General features: G+C 40.8%; 1 long non-coding RNA gene across 1 annotated transcript; it reads right to left on the reverse strand.

Moving 5' to 3' along the window:
• Positions 1-1464: 1464 nt before the first annotated feature.
• LOC148222484 (uncharacterized) lies at positions 1465-15657 on the reverse strand. The gene is made up of 3 exons (XR_015805920.1): positions 15545-15657; positions 1977-2047; positions 1465-1793 (listed from the first exon to the last, which is right to left on the reverse strand). It is a non-coding gene; the product is annotated as an uncharacterized LOC148222484 (long non-coding RNA).
• Positions 15658-16074: the final 417 nt, after the last annotated feature.

Here is a 16074-nt window from a genome sequence, read left to right on the forward strand (position 1 = left end):
ACAAGGCTCCTTGGGAGTGGCTGGGGGTGTTTAGGCTGGAGAAAAGGAGGCTCAGGGGGGACCTTATGGCTCTACAATTCCCTGAGAGAAGGCTGCAGCCAGGTGGGGCTCAAGTTCTTGCTCTGGAGAAGAGCCCAAGTCCATTGTTATTAAGGACACGAGCAATGTGTGTTAACACACACCTTAACCTGCAGAGTATTTTGAGAAGTACATCCAGAGGATGCAACTCTATAACTACAAAATAAGCACTTTCAGTCCATTCAGAGTGGATAAATATACTTGATAAATTAATAGCAGTGCTGTCTCAGAGCAGCTGTTTCTGGGAAGTTATGGAATTTTCCAAACATCTGAATGCACCTTTTACTGCGTGCTCCTAAACAGGGATGTGCACTGACTGCACCAAAGCTGGAACCAGCTTAGGGAAGGAAAAAACCTCTTTGTGGGTATCAATGCAGTGTTGTTCTGAGTTTAATTGAATCACAATTATGTGCTTATCAACCTAGAACTAAAGGCTCCTGCAAGCTGCCAAGGACTGCTGTGAGTCCTGTATGTGATGAAGCTCAGGCTGAGCTTCTCACAGCTTGTCCAGAGACTGGAGATGTCTCTGCTCACAATTACAGCAGAAAAAACTCCTAACAACTCTGCTAGAGGACTTCTGTGGGTTTGAGCTAAATTTACCTCAATGTAAATGAATGAGTTTTGCCTTATATTCAGACCCAGCTTAAATATTGGATTTTGCCTGGTCCTTGCTGTGAACATAGAAAATATATCTATTTTAAGCTGAAATCTGTACAGTCACTGTTCTCAGTTAATTACTGCCCCAAACAGTTTCAGAAACAGTGGCAAATAGAGCTACATGATATTTCCCTTAGTTCAATTCCCCACTCTTCTATTTTTGCCCTGCTCCCTACCTCTGCCACCTGGATTTGCCAACATTTTCAGCAGTGCCAAGAGACCTCCTGGCCAACCAGCTTCAGTTTTGAGAGCGGCATTAAAAATTCTCACTTTCTACTATTTCACTTCTACAATTTTAACCGGCAATCTGTTGCTATTTTATCTCTTCTGAACCCTGCAAGTCTCAAGATTGGCGTTCAGCACGGGTCCTGCCACCATCACCAGCAGGAACCAGCAAAGCCCGTGCCCCACCTCCCGGCTGCCGGACAGCACTGCGGGGATCCAGCTGCCACAGCCTCTGGGAAAACCGGGACCCACCTACGGAGTCTCAACTGCTGCGACTTTACAGAATACTGACCTTTCTTGGGTGGGGAAGTAAAGAGGCTATGTATTTATGAATATAAATATAAAAAATGCATAATAAAATAATAATAATAATTAAATGCATAATATATTTCTATATTTCTTTATGTAATTATTGCATACAAATACAAATAATACATATACAAATAATATGTATAAAAATATATTAAGATATATAAAATAGATAATATGTATAAAATATATAATATGCATAAAATGTATTAAATATATACATACACACACATAGATATAGATAATATATATATACACACACACACACATATATATATATGTGCACACACCAGCATCCTTTGCAAAGATCAGTATTGCAGGAAATTGTTTGTTGTTCCAAAATTTGACAAATCTGCAGCACTATTTATTTCTTCATTTTATTTATAAGCTGGTTTTCAAGGTACCTCAGCGTGATGCTGTCACCAGAAAGTGTCACAAGTGGAGAGGAAGCTCAGATTCTCCTGATGTGGGGTACCTGATCCTCTCAGCATGAGGTGACATTGGGAAAGAGCTCTGTAGAAAAACTGACAGATAGTGGAAGGAGATGGAAGGAATTACCCATGGAAATGAAAGGGAGGAAGAGTAAGGTAAATATTTGTGGCAGGGAAAGGACAAGGAAGACAAATGATGTAATGCACAAGCAAATATTCAGATTTGATCATCACACCACACCCGCCAGTGCCCATCTTCTCAAGTCTACAACTTACCTAGATTTTAGGACCTTGAGTGCAGACAGGCTCCACAGTGAGTTAGTTAATTACAAGTTTTCTTCTTTCACCTACCAAGAGATGATTCATTAATTTTCTCACAAATTGCAATGAGAAAATGAATTCTTAACTCTGCTAATTTGTGTGTAAATTTGACAAAGACAGCTGACCTTGCCTGCAGGAATAGCTAAATGTGCTCACAGACAGTCTTGATGCCTCTAACCATCCTGTGATCCCAGCCTGCACTCACAGAAAAATAAACATATTTCAAGGAAACCATTGTGTGAGCACACAGCATAATTTATCCTGCTATGGGTCATTAGAGTCCCAGCACAGTGACTAATGTGTCATTCCCTGTAAGTTACACGGAGTGAGTAACAATTGTGGAAAGTACCTATTCTAGGATAGAATAGTCCATCTGGATCACAGGAACTTTCTTCTTATCACAAGCATTTCTCAGAAGTTTCCTATATTCTGTAATCTCTCAGTATGGACAATTTCAGGAAATCCGTAGGACTTGCTTTTAACATTAAAAAAAACCAAACCCACAACACAAAAAAACCCTCCCAAAACATACACAAACATTATTTTTTTCAAGAGCAATAAAATCAAAGCTTTTCCAGTGTGCATTCATTCCAAGAGACACATCCTAGGAAAGAAGCAGTTCAAGGTGAGTTTCTCTATTTCATCATCATTCAGGAATAACATTCTTTCATTGTAGTCTGAGGGCATCAGGGGCTTTTTCACATCCTACACAAGAGCAAACAGAGAACCCTGCTGTGGAAAACACCTACAGGTACAGCAGGGAGTGTCTGGAGTCTGCCTCACCGGGAAAACCCTTACTTGTTCTGGCATTTGTGTCTTTCTGGGACCTGCTTTAGTAAACTTCCCTGAAATAATCTTCTTCGCCATAATTAAAAGGCAAGTTTAATCATTTATTGTATAATGAAGTGACAATGTGAGCACAGCAACATCAGGCTTAACAGCCAGGAATGCAGCTCTAGAGTACACATTTATAGAATCATATCTGACTTACTCCCTGTTATAAAAGAGACCAAGCAGAATCTTTACATCCCTTGCTTGGGTTCTCAAAAATCCAAATCTGTGCTGATTTTTATGTCTGCTCATTGCAAAGTCCTCAGTCAAGTACTATGATGTCAGCAGAAAAATGCTTTCCCTTCCTCAAGGATCTCAAAAACACTGGCTGAGCCATAGAGTGCCTTGAGGAATTTTACATGGGAAAGATGATAAATGGACAAGCAGAGTACTTAACCCTGGTAAAGCCAAATCTGTTGTAGGAAAGTGAAGATAATTCCACCCTCCAAAGCTAAACCATTGCAGTTACAGTACATTTTGCTTCTGAATTCATAGACCAAAGTAAACATATTTACACTAATAATGTGGACAGGGATGTAATCTTTAAATCCCAATTTATATTTTTTATGAACCCTGTGCCTTTTCCAAATAGAATTTTCTGTCTGCCAAAAGGGCTTTTAAAAAACCAAAAAAATATCTGTTTTGGCTCTTTCTTCACTTCTAACTTCTTTGCTTGATGTATTCTGAAGGTGTTTCTAACAGGGGATTAATTTTCAGTGTCAGCAACCTAAAAAAAAGCATATAAGACAAGCCACTAGCAGAAAGAAAAGCCTGCTTTACACTTGTTTCCTAAGCCAACAGCCTGTGACATGCCAGGGCCAGAAAACATTGATTATAAACAAAAAGGTGCCATCTCAGATTCCCATAGTCAGCCTGGCTTTCAGCATCCTCTGACAGGGTGACACTTCTACCAACAGCTCCTTTGTACAGGGAGAGCAGAACAAGCAAACCAAACAAAACCACAGAAAAGCCTGTGAGGCAGCGACAGCATAATCCCACTTATTCATAGCTCAGCTGAAGTGCTGCCTATAAAACCCTCTGCAGTGATTTATTTTGCTCTCATTTCAATATTGCCGAGAACCTTGCTTTCCTGCCACAAATCTGCCTCCCTTTGCCCACAGAATAACCCAAACAAATACAGAAACGTCGAGGCTAATAAATTCTGCGCTGGATTTAGGTGCCCGTATTAAACGTGATGTATATTTTCCAGCTCCCTCCTGCAATCACCGAGCTCGTTCCACCAGCAGATGTCACCCGGAGCAGGGAAATGCCCGGCGCAGCCCTGGAGAATCCCGGTGTCTTGGGGTGACTTCGTGATGCCTGTATCCCCAAATCGCCTGCTCTGTTGGTGTTGAACATTGAATTCTGCAGCTTTAAGGCTGGTTCCAGGAGTGAAGGAGGAGAGAAGAGGAGCAGAGTTTGTTATCACAGACTGCCCTGGTCCCCTGCATCCTTCACGCTGACTGTGCTGTCTGCAGTGGACAGTGGGAGACAGCTCTCCTTTGCTTTTAGTTTTTCAGGCTAGCTGAGGCAGGGAAGCTCTCTGGGCTGTGTTTTTGTTTTCTTTCCCCTTTTTCTTGGAATTGTTTGAACCTGCTGTGACTGAAAACCCCGGGGAGCATTGAGAGCTCACACCTGTGGCCCACCTGAGCTGCAGCATTTCCCAGGGACGGAGGGACTGAGAACAGCCTGAGTGAGCTGGGCTGCACCCCACGGAAGGGACCCTGAATTTGTCATCTCTTCGGAGCAGCAAAAGGTTCTGTTGTTTAGTATTGTTCAGTTTTTGTGCTGGGAAGTGTTTTGCCTGTTAAATAAACAGGGGTTTTTTTTCCACTTCTCTCCAAGGAAATATTTCCCTGAACCATTTGAGGGTTCTGTTGAACCTTGAATCTGTTTCCTAGAGGAACCCCATTCAGAGGTTTCCTCCCAAATTTTCCCTAAACCAAGACACCAGGTTATTCACACCGCGTGTCCAAAGGCGCCCAGCTCCCCAAAAGCAGAGGTTTGGGAAGGAAGCCGAGGAGCAGGATATCAAAGCACAGAATGCTCATCAGTGTTTCTGCAGGGGGGACACGGTGACACACGGAGCTCTGCACATCCCATCCATCACCACGGGTCCCTGCAAACCTGTTCCTCAGGTGCTGCTCCCTACAAACCTTGGGAAGGGAGATTCCAAACGTAGGAGTTTCCAAATCCCTGTCACTGCAACCCTTGGCCCCGGTGATTATTCAAATTGCCTGTCACAATCATTCCTTTGGATAAGCAGAAGGTAATCCCCGAGTGGATTTTACACCTGGCTGCTGTGAGCTGAGTCCAGGATCACCATGGTGGTTTCTGACCAAGCACTCATCAGGCTGTGCAGGGGCAATATGGAATTTCTGGAGGATTAAAAATCAACATTCCTACAAGAATGGTGGCTATAAAATAACTCTAAATGCCTTTGAAACCCATCCCCACCTGCACCCAGGAATATGGGAATCCAGCCCACACTCCTTCACCTCTGTGGTGCACACACCAAAAACCAGTTCATGGCAGCAGAAATCTCACTGAAAAAATATTTTCTCCTCCAGTGAGTAAAATTCAGATATGAAGTTTAGGTGAGACATAAATGCTACACAAGAAAGACCATCAGCTCTACCAAATAGTCTAACGAATGTGTTGTGTTATGAAAAAAATTCAGACTAAAAATGCAAAGGTAAATCTCCAGGCTTTCAAGCTCCCTACTTACAAGAAGAGATGCATATTTCATCTTGAGTACTGCTTTCACCCACAACATCCTTCTGAAAAAGTATTCTGAATCTTTTATTTTGCTGGATCTTGGTTATTTGTATCTTGTACTATGTAAATATCTGATAATTCTTGGGAAAAAATCCCAGAGGCTGTGACAAGTAAATGAAACCTCGAAGATATAATTGATCAAAAGGTATTTGCTTCCACAAAAATGTCTCTTTAATATCTTCATCAAAATTTAAGCTTCGATGAACAGCTTCAAATATGGATTCTTTTTTAAAAACGGAAGATTTATGAAAAATACAGGAACAAGCAGAGAACTTTCACAAAACCCCAACAATTTTAGTTTTGTGTGTTTAGTGAGTAGAATGTAGAAGGAGCAGAGTACCAGGGAAATAGCTGGAAGGAGAATGGGGGAGAAATAAGTAGGTGCTACTGTGTCTAGTCTTTGTAATAAAATTCTTTTCAGAAACCCAACCTGCATCACATAAAGAAACCCTCTATTCAAAAGCCAGTTTGTTTGCACAGTCTAATTTGATATAAGTATTTTGTGTGCATGTTATTATGAAAGGTTTACTTTTTTTCAATGGGCAGCAGTTTCTGCTTTGGAAGCAATTCTTGACTAAAGCAGGATGGGAAATCCTCCAGGTTTTGGCCAGAATAATAGCAGTTCTTGCAGGACTTGTGCCCTGGCTCTGGATTTCACAAAAGGTTCCTTTCTTCCTTCCTTTCACTCCCAACAAAGCACCTCCAGAGATCTGCCACAAAGGCTTGTTCTGAAGTATATTTAGCACATGGTGGCAGGCTTAGCTGCTGGGATCAGTTCTTCTTCACTCTGAACTGATTCTTACATTTCTGAATGCAGCAGCTCATTCAGAATTCAATTCCTTGTTTTTCACAGCGCTGCAAGTTCAACTAAATTTTTTACAGGTTCAAAAATCAATCAGGCAAACCCAAGACAGAAAAATCCATGAGATGCCCCAGTTAAAGCTCAAGTGGCAGCAATACCACAGTGCCTGGATGCTGTGAAGATGTACTGGAGGGCTGTCATGGAATGTTTTCCTGTTCTTTTAATTTCCTTTATATTGGGCTCTATACTGGGCTCTGTAGAGCTCTGGTCTGGCTCATTATGGCTGCTCATACTTTACATTCTCATCAAGAAACCTTCCAGGTGGGAATCGATGGCAGTGACCCCAGGAACAGCAGCTTTTCCTCCCTTTTGGTGTTTAAAGATGGATTTTAAAAGATGGATGAATGTGGTAAGGATATAAAAAGAGTAATATTTTATGAACATAATAAAACTGGACATCATTAAGTTTAAAACCTCATTTATCTACACATGAATATCCTTGCAGAGTTCCAAATCAACGTTCCCCACTAGGAACCCTGCCCCATTCCTGCTTTATTTTTCCTCCAAACGATGCTGTTATTTTCTTTTTTCAGCAGCTCATTCGATGCAGAAGTCAAAGGAGTGTGATTTATTCTGGGTTCTCCACACTAAATAGCCCAGTGCTATTGTGTACGGACAGCAAGCACTTCAGAGAAGTCAAACCATTTTTTTTCCTATATAGAAGCAACCCAATGAAACATTTAAATATATATAAGAATTAAAAGCAATTTTTTTCCAGTTTAGGTTTGAATCAAAATTATGAGCCCTGCTTTTTTCCTTTTACACAGAATTAACCTTCATTTTTTTGGGAGGGGCACTTATTCCAATTCACAGGACACTGTGAAATGGCCTAAATTAAGGAATTCAAAAATCCAGTCTTGCATCTTGTTGAAATTCAGGTTATCCAAATTTCCTTCAAGAAATACATTTTGTTCCAGTCCTGCTTTCTGATGGAACAGTGCAGTTTATTTTGAGGGCGATGGAAACAGACAAAAAGAAAAAACAGCTGAAGAAAAGGGAAGATCCATGAGGTTAAGCATTTTTTTACACATTCCCACTTTCTAGCAGTTACCAATATCCAAGAAACATCTGTACAAACCAGAGAGAAACTTAGAGCATTAACTGCACAGTAAGATATCAAGATTATTTTTTAAATCTTCTAAGATACCTTTAAAAGCAGTGAGGAAACAACACTGGAGTGTTATCAAGAAGGCTCTCAAACAGCAAATTCTGCTAAATGTCCTAGAGCCTTATTGAACAGCTTGCACTGGAAGATAAAGGAATCAAGAGCATCTATGAAACAATCTTAAAACTGATTTAGTAATTGCCTGTAAATACAACTCAGCCCAGGCTAGATGAGGCTCAGGAGACCTGAGACCATCAGCTCCCCAAAATAGGTCATGAGCAGAGCTTTAAGAGATGCAGACACTGTGTGTGGATTCCTCCTTGGGGAATAATTTTTTGCCATGTTGCCATGGGAAGAATCCATCACCTGGTAATTTTGTTCCATTTGTGAGGCACTGAGCAGCTTCATCAGGCAACCACCAAATTAACCTTAGAAAAGCAAAGCCCATCTCAGCTGAGATGAGGCAGCGTTTTACCCTGGGCACTTAGACACATGCACAGCCAGCTGAGCCTACTGACAAACACCAGTGAGGGGCATCCTGAGCCAGCACAAGCCTGTCTGAAACTTCACAGGCTCTGACCCTCTGGAAAAACTGAACTTCAGCTCATCTTTTACCATTTCCAGCAGAAGGTGTGGACATTTTAACACTTAGAATCCTATGTATCAACACCTCTCCGACTGCTGCATTCTGGTCCAAGAAGTACATAAATGGACTTTTTGCCTCCTTACTCAGTGGCCTTGTCCCAGAAATGTTCCAGTCTCTCCATTTGCTACTGCAGATATTTCTGAGCTCTTCTGTTTCTTTTGATCTGCTCCTCTTGGTTTCTATAGCCAAGTATTTTCTCTTCATCTCTGTGTTCAAAGCACAGAGTTGAAAATGTAGAAATTAATCACTTTGAGGCTTCTCTGTGTGGATGAGCACAGCCTGTGAGCACCAGCAGTCTGTGGTTCATTTCAGCACCATGGGCAGACTAATTTGCTGAGCTGTGACCAGAGAAACTGGGAGACTGCCCTCCACAAAGTGCCTGGAGCACCTGCCAGAGGCACAGACTGTTCCCAGGTGCCAGTGGTGCATCTCCAGCTGCAGCACAACCTCAAACATGTGGGGCAGGAAGAATGAATGTACCCCACATAAATTCAGCCAGCACGTTCTCAGATCTCACTGCTTTGACTGCCTGACAGGATCTAAGTGATGGGGAGCCTCACTCCCAGCTTCCTGACAGACATTGATAGAGCTGTGCTTGCTGACTGGGGACAAAAAATGCCATTAGTCCAAAATCACCTGCCATTTACATGGGATGAACACCTTCTGGTGAGGTCATGAAGCAAAAGGTTTGAAGATCAGAGAACAAACTGGCATCTACATGGCAGTCTAACACAATACCCCAAAGTACTAAATCTGCAGTGTTGAAAGGCAGAAAACTTTTCTCAATTCTGTGAATGCCTTCTAATATATTTTTATCAAATATCAACTGTTTGGTTTTTTTTAAAAAGTAGATTTTAACACCCTTAAGTCAAGATCCACACCTCATCTACCCAGCTGCACTGCTGTGAATGTGCCAACACAGCCAGGCCAGGGAGGCAAGGGACACACATCATCCACAAATCATCCACACAGAACAAGCAGGACCTTGTTTTGGGAGTATTCCCTAATTCCCCCAAATCTGTGACATAGCATTACTCCTCTAAAACCCTGCAATATACATGAGATTGGATCAAGATGGAACAAACCAACATGTTAGAACATACTTTGGAGCTAAGAGAGGGAGGAAAATGAGCATTGTTTAAGGAGTTGCCTTCCATCCCCTTTCCAGATAAAGCTGGAACGCTGACTGGCCCTGCCCACGTAATTGTGTCTAAACCACGACACACACACTCCCTTCACACATTTCTCAGCAAAACAAAAAACAAACAGAAACCCCAACCTTCCAAAACAAGAAGGGAAACTTGGGCTTTTACTAAATAGTAAACACCAGGCCATTATTATGATTTCAACTGAATTATTCAGTAGAATATTCATTCACTTTTTAATGCAAGAGAACCAACCAAGAAGACCTCACCAAAGGTCAAATATTTGCTGATACACCTTGTACGTAACACAGCTCTGACCATGGAAAATTGAATCTAATCAGTCATATTGGTTAAACTACACGTGGGTGGAATTTAGGTGGGATGTAAGCAACTACAGTGCAGAAATCAGATTAAGCCTGGGAGAAACTGTAGTGTGTGATTATCATGTAATAATTACTCAACATTTTGACAGAGCTCAAGACTGGGCTCAGCCCAGCCCTTGACGATGAGAAGGCAGCATAAACATCAGGGTATGAAACTCCATCACTTCTGTTATTCTGCCAGCATTTCCTCTGTGGGAAGTCCATGAGCTTCTGATGAAAGCCCAGGGCTGCAAATTCAAGAGAATCCCTGGGGTCCAGAGACAAGGTCCAGACCCCTGGAGAAGGCAACACCGAGTCAGCTGCAGTACAAATCTGTGTGGGTAACCTTTGGAATTGGGTCACCACCAACTGTCCATGGATGTGGAGTTCTAAGAGAAATCCATCTGGTCCTGGCATCCATCTGATCTGCTCTTCATGCTGTTACCACAGCAACTGACACTTAAATGAAAAATCTTTGAGCAAGCTGGATCTATAGACAGCCCTACCAAATCACAAGGCAGCAAAAGAGGATGCTTGAGGCGGGTCTGGGAGGCATTTAGCTGTGTATTTACCAAAAGGGGTTTCAGCCTTGTTTTCTGTTTGTGCTTTATCATTTGACAGAATAAGTATCAGCACACCAATTTTTCTTTATCAACAAGTCCTCTGTAGGTCAGTCACAGCAATGATGTCTTTCCATTTGGCCTACTTTGCAGTCTAAATAGATCTTAAATATTTTGATTTCTTCATTGTTTCCATATCACACACAAATTGAACATTTTTTTGCTGTAAACACAACTGCTGAGAGAAGTAATAGCAGCCATGTGCTTTTTCAGAATTAAAAGATGTTTTACAAAAGCATAAAATCCAACTAGATCTTCCCACTGGCATTTGGATTTAGTGTTTTGGATTTGACCCAAATTTCTTTAATACTTTAGGGACACAGACCTAACATTCAAGTTCTTTGCAGGATATTTTAATGTTTGGCAATACAGACGTTAAGACTCATTTCCTTTTGAGGGAGGGAATGTCTGTGTTTGTAGCAGAGGATATTACATGGGTTGAACTAACCAGTCTTAATATTCTCCCAGCTAACTCTGAAATATGTTTTATTTCTGTCTCTGGCTTAAGCTCTCAGTCTTCATAGCAGGACAAACGAGGGAGGGTTTTTCCCTGTCCCTGAACCAGGTTTAGGCTCCAAAAGCAACGCCCACACAGGTGACACAGGACACAGAACACGAAGGGAAGTGGGAGCTGGTGACTGAGGACAGGGAGGTGACACTGGGGCTGGCTCTGGCTCACACAACACACACCCTGAGCCTTTCAAATCGATGCTGAGCATTGCCAGTGCAAGGTGTACAGAGGAAAGGAACACAATTCAAATTATTTTTCTTATTCTTTGAATGCAGCTTTGAAATTTCTTTTCTTATTACTCAAAGTCTACAATTGAGTGGGACTATTTTGCATGTAAAACGTTCTGCTTTAGAGGCATTATGTCTTTCAAAGACCAAGAGGAAGGAGAGAAAGAGTCAATGAAAGAAACTGAAGGACACCATTGAGAAATGTGAGAAGTATCCAAGATCCTTGAGCCTGAAATGGAGAAACACATTTCCATAAAACTTCACTATTACACATTTAGCTCCCTAATTTCTTTCAATTAAAAGAACTGAAAAAACTTCCCTGCACAAAACCCCTCCCAAATACTATTTTGTCACTACAACAATTTTTCTAAAAAAATCCCAAATTACGTGCAGATTAATAACTCATGAGCCAAAGTTCTTTCAACTGGCTATTTAAAATTGTCAACAAAATTCATGTTATGTAGAGTTCTGGTTGGGGAAAAGTCAGAGAGGCTTTTGTGTTAATGTTTCCAGATATAAGTGTTGGACTGACAGCCCAGCCCTTTCCTGCTTTGTCACTGGTTACCAAACTTAAAAAGAGGAAGAAAGTTAGAGCAGCCACCAAGATTTACTCAATCAGGAGCAGAACAGCGACCCATAAAAATTTCTGGCACAAACCTTCCTGTGAACACATTTGCATGTTTATTAGTTAAACTTTGCAGTCTGTGAGCACTCTTGTGAAAAAACAACAAACCATTAGTACAAGAAATGGTAGAAAACACATTTTTAAAGGCCAAAAAATCTAAAGTAAACTGAGAATCTTTATTGCTGGAAATGTTTGAGAATTGGCCTGTCCTTCAGAAAGTCTTAAGAGTCCCAAGGTACAAATTCTGTCAAAATACAAGTCTGAGTCTTGTCTTCTGAATTTGGACTAAATTTTGAAAATCTCAGTTTGCAAAGATAGTATAGGTTTCCTCCTTCAAATAGAACTATTCCAAATAGGAGAAACAACTCAGCAGGAAGATAGGATGTACAGACTATTGAAATAAGCCCAGATTCTTAGATGAAGTTAAGACATTTCATGATTTTGGATGAAACAACCCTATAAATACAGTTAAACTTTTTACTGTCCTCAGTAAGGTAAAAGCTATTGATGTAATTAAGTAATTAAGGAAGAAATCTCCAAACCTTAGCTTGACCCTTTACTTTCAGTGATTAATTTAATAATACTTATACAATAATATTGAAAATCTGATTTGGAAAAGCAATATTCCATGTCATGCCATGGCTGCCTCTTCCTCAGCAGTAAATCTCCCCCCACCCCTTTCAGTGTGTGAGGGCAGAGGACGATTATTCATGTGCAATACCCTGTTAACAAGTGTTCGTGACTTCACCGAGCTTTAATTGACAGCACAGATGTCACAGCTCCTGCCTCCAGCCCAAGCAATTGTTTGGAAATCTGAGTTATTTACCTGCTGGTGTTGACAGGAAGCTGGACATTTCTGTTCTGATGAGGGCTTTGTTTTGAGGTCTCTCAGTCCATCTTACCTTCTGTCTCCTCCTATCTTCCATGCCTAAAAATACTGCTAATGGCTGTGCACAAAAGGCTTCCTATTTCAACATCACATTTGCATTTTGCAGGAAGACTCTCAGGAATTTTTGAGATTGTCCCAGATTAGAGAGAGACCAAATCCATCACAAGACAATCAATGTTAATAGAGGCAAGATCACAGTCTCAACTTCTCTCTGTGTGTTCCCACTAAGATCACAGTGCCTTCTGTTCTCTCAAAGTCAGCTATCAATACAAATTATATGCAGGGAAAAAAAAAAACATCCCACCAGCAATGTGCTGGACATTTGTATTCCCAACAAGATCTTGTTAAAGATCCTGTTAACAAACCTGGTGGATGCCAGTCTTCCTTCACATATTGATCTGGTGGAGCAAGTACAAGGCACGTAGACTTCTGGTCTGTATTCATTTGTACTATAACTCTTGGCACAGGATCAGCTGGCAATGGTCTCCCCCATGTTTTAAATCAATTACCTGAGGTAGTAATTGTTTGTTATCAGTACAGGGGATTTAATAAAGAAATATACTTGGTAAATCAATGTGAAGACAAATCCAGACATCTACATATAAATTAGTTTACTTTAACTTACTAAAATGAGGCTGCTGGGATGGTAATGTTTGAATACACCAAAATAACATTACCAGTGTTTGAATACACCAAAATAACATCACCAGTTTGTATAAATTGGCGTATTAAATACATTTCTGTCCATTCTATGATCTTTAGAGCTTTGCTTCTAGTGACACTATCCAGTATCCTAAGGTGGGGCTAGGCTGGAAAGCCCAGATTATTGCCTTTTTTTTCATATTGTCTTAATAGAATCAGCAAAATAAAATGATGAATTATGTTATCATATCGACTGAGCAGCTTATGTAAAGTACCTCTGTTCCCACAAAATTGAAATTTAGTGTTTTAACAATGGACTTTACTCTTCCACTCACCTGTGAATGAGCACTACTGGAGCAACACTGAGCCTGGTTCTGCCCTTCTCACCAGCTAAATCTGTTTCCTCTTCTGTGAAATCACTGCTGCTTTACATCATTATGAATTAGGTCAGAAACAAACCCAGTGACTGCTCATTCCAGCTAGTGAAACATATGAAGAGTGGCTGCAATGACAGATCTGTAATAATGCTTCTCATCTGCAGTCAATTAAATTTAGACCACGCAGAACTATAAGAAGTACACAGTGGAAAATTTTGGCAGGGTGACTGGCAAGCTGTAGCACATCTAACAAACTTGAAGACTTTTAAATTCATCTTCCCTCTGAACTTTAATCAAAGGCTATAAAAAAGAAATCCAGCTGAATACAATAAAAATTTAAACAGCGAAAATCATTAAAGCAGACACTTCTCGTTACCTCATGGTGACTTGCAGAAAAACCTTGTCAACGTCAGATGCTCATCCCCAGTGTTATAATCATAATTCACCTTGCTGGAACAAACAGCACAGGAATGTCTGCATCTGCTAAGCTTGTGTACCAGAGGCAGATATGAGAGGAGGCCAAGCATGTTTTTATAAGTTACAAAAGAGAACAATTTCTTCTACCAGAGGGGTAAGAGCTTTTGAAATTTGCTTTTGGACATAGGAGTGTCTTTTGAGAACTACTGAATATATCTTCAAATGAAAACTATAAATTAAGTGTAATTATTTCTGACAGCTTGCATGAGAAAAATAAAGCATTTATCCTGTCATTGAGGTTCCCTGTCTCAGGACTTTGGAATCTTCCTCGTGGCATATCCACACTGCCCTTAGCACAGACTTCCTTGGTTTTATCTCCACCACAATTTTGGGGTTTTTTGAAGTATGTGACCTTCCTTCAAAAACTTGTGGCTAAAATATTTGTCCATCCTTTGGCTGTTTCGATTTTTGACAATTCTCCAGCAGACCTCACCCCAGAGCTGCAATTTCCCCCCTCAATCCGTACCCAGCAGCAATCATACCCACATCATTCTCCCCTCCTCACAAACCCCAGGCCTTTATACCTCTGCCCTCTCCGTGTCTGTATTTTTATTTAATTTATCCTCACGCTCTCAGAATTCAGAATTTCTCAGATTTCACCTGTTCCCCTTTTTGTGCTTGTCAGTCCAACCTTAGCTCTGGTGTTGCCTTTATGAAGTGCATCCCTCATCCCCTTGCCTTTTATTCAATCAGCCCTACAAGACACATCCTTTCTGTAAATGACTCCTCTGCAAGATCTGCCTCACTAATTATAGACTGAACATACATTTATCTGTTCCTACAGCAGGTTCCAGAGAGCAGGGCTTTTCTTCTGTGCCTTGTCATTTAAAACACTGCCACTATCAGCCACTTCACAATGACATCGCAGCATCACTTTGCTGCAATTAGGAGGGAAACTTGCCAGCAGAGGATGGGGTTTAAACTCTTCTGACAAAGAAAACAACACTGAAACAATTGGCTGCCTCCCTGTTCACAGAGCCCTAAGGGGTGTCTGGGAACCCCAGGTGAACGTGGATTGTCTGGAAGGGATGGTTCAATCTGGCAAACAACAAGGAAATGTGCTCTTGTAGGCTGTAAATTGTGCTCCATGTAAAACAAAGTGCACGGCCTCAATCTAGAGGCAGGTTGTTTTTAGAGAGATGGCACCTTTTTTTTTAAATTTTCTTTAAAAATGTTCTTAAATATTACATCTGAGACATAGTGACATATATTTCCCTATTTTGCTCCAAAAAACAAAAATTGTAAGGATGTTATTAAAAGCTGACAACACAAAATCTTTACTAACCCACATTCCTGCAGTGTTGTTGCCATGAGATCAGTCTGTCAGATCACACAAAATCTAAGATAATGGGTTTATAATCCAGTAAATACTTTTTAGGAGCAGGTTTTCACAAAACAGCCATTCTCCAAGATAGAATGGACTCACCAGCAGACACCCAGCAGGAAAGAACCAAGGACGAGACAGGGTTGGACAAGGAGTAGCTGGAGTTGTTCAGCGTAGAGGAATTTCTGTGATGTCCCTGGTTAGGGGAATAACTCTGAAATAAATAGGAAGTAGAGACCAAAACCTGAGTCTAGAAGGGGCCAGAAACACTTTTTTCCAGAAAAGTATTTCTGTCTTGGGAGATCAGCTACCCTGCAGACCAAAACAGGATGAGAATATTCTGATTAGAGAAAACCAGATACATTTAAGATTTTTAGATTGGACTAATTAGATGACAGAAACAGCAAAAACCAAATTATGCTGATATAACTTATGCTGATATTTTGCATTGTTTCTGACAGAATTTCAGAGGTTTTGATCAGCATTTTCCCCTCAAGGTTTCTACAAACAGGTTCCATGCAGAATTTCTGGTGGAGTAGGATGCACAAGTGGAGCTGGAAATTTTCGGCAGGCATCAGCAAATGCATGTTAAGTTTGCATTTGAGAAACTGAACACAAAAATCCTGTTTTTC

The sequence above is a fragment of the Sturnus vulgaris genome, chromosome 11 (assembly GCF_052056855.1).
Source record: "Sturnus vulgaris isolate bStuVul1 chromosome 11, bStuVul1.hap1, whole genome shotgun sequence".
NCBI lineage: Eukaryota > Metazoa > Chordata > Aves > Passeriformes > Sturnidae > Sturnus > Sturnus vulgaris.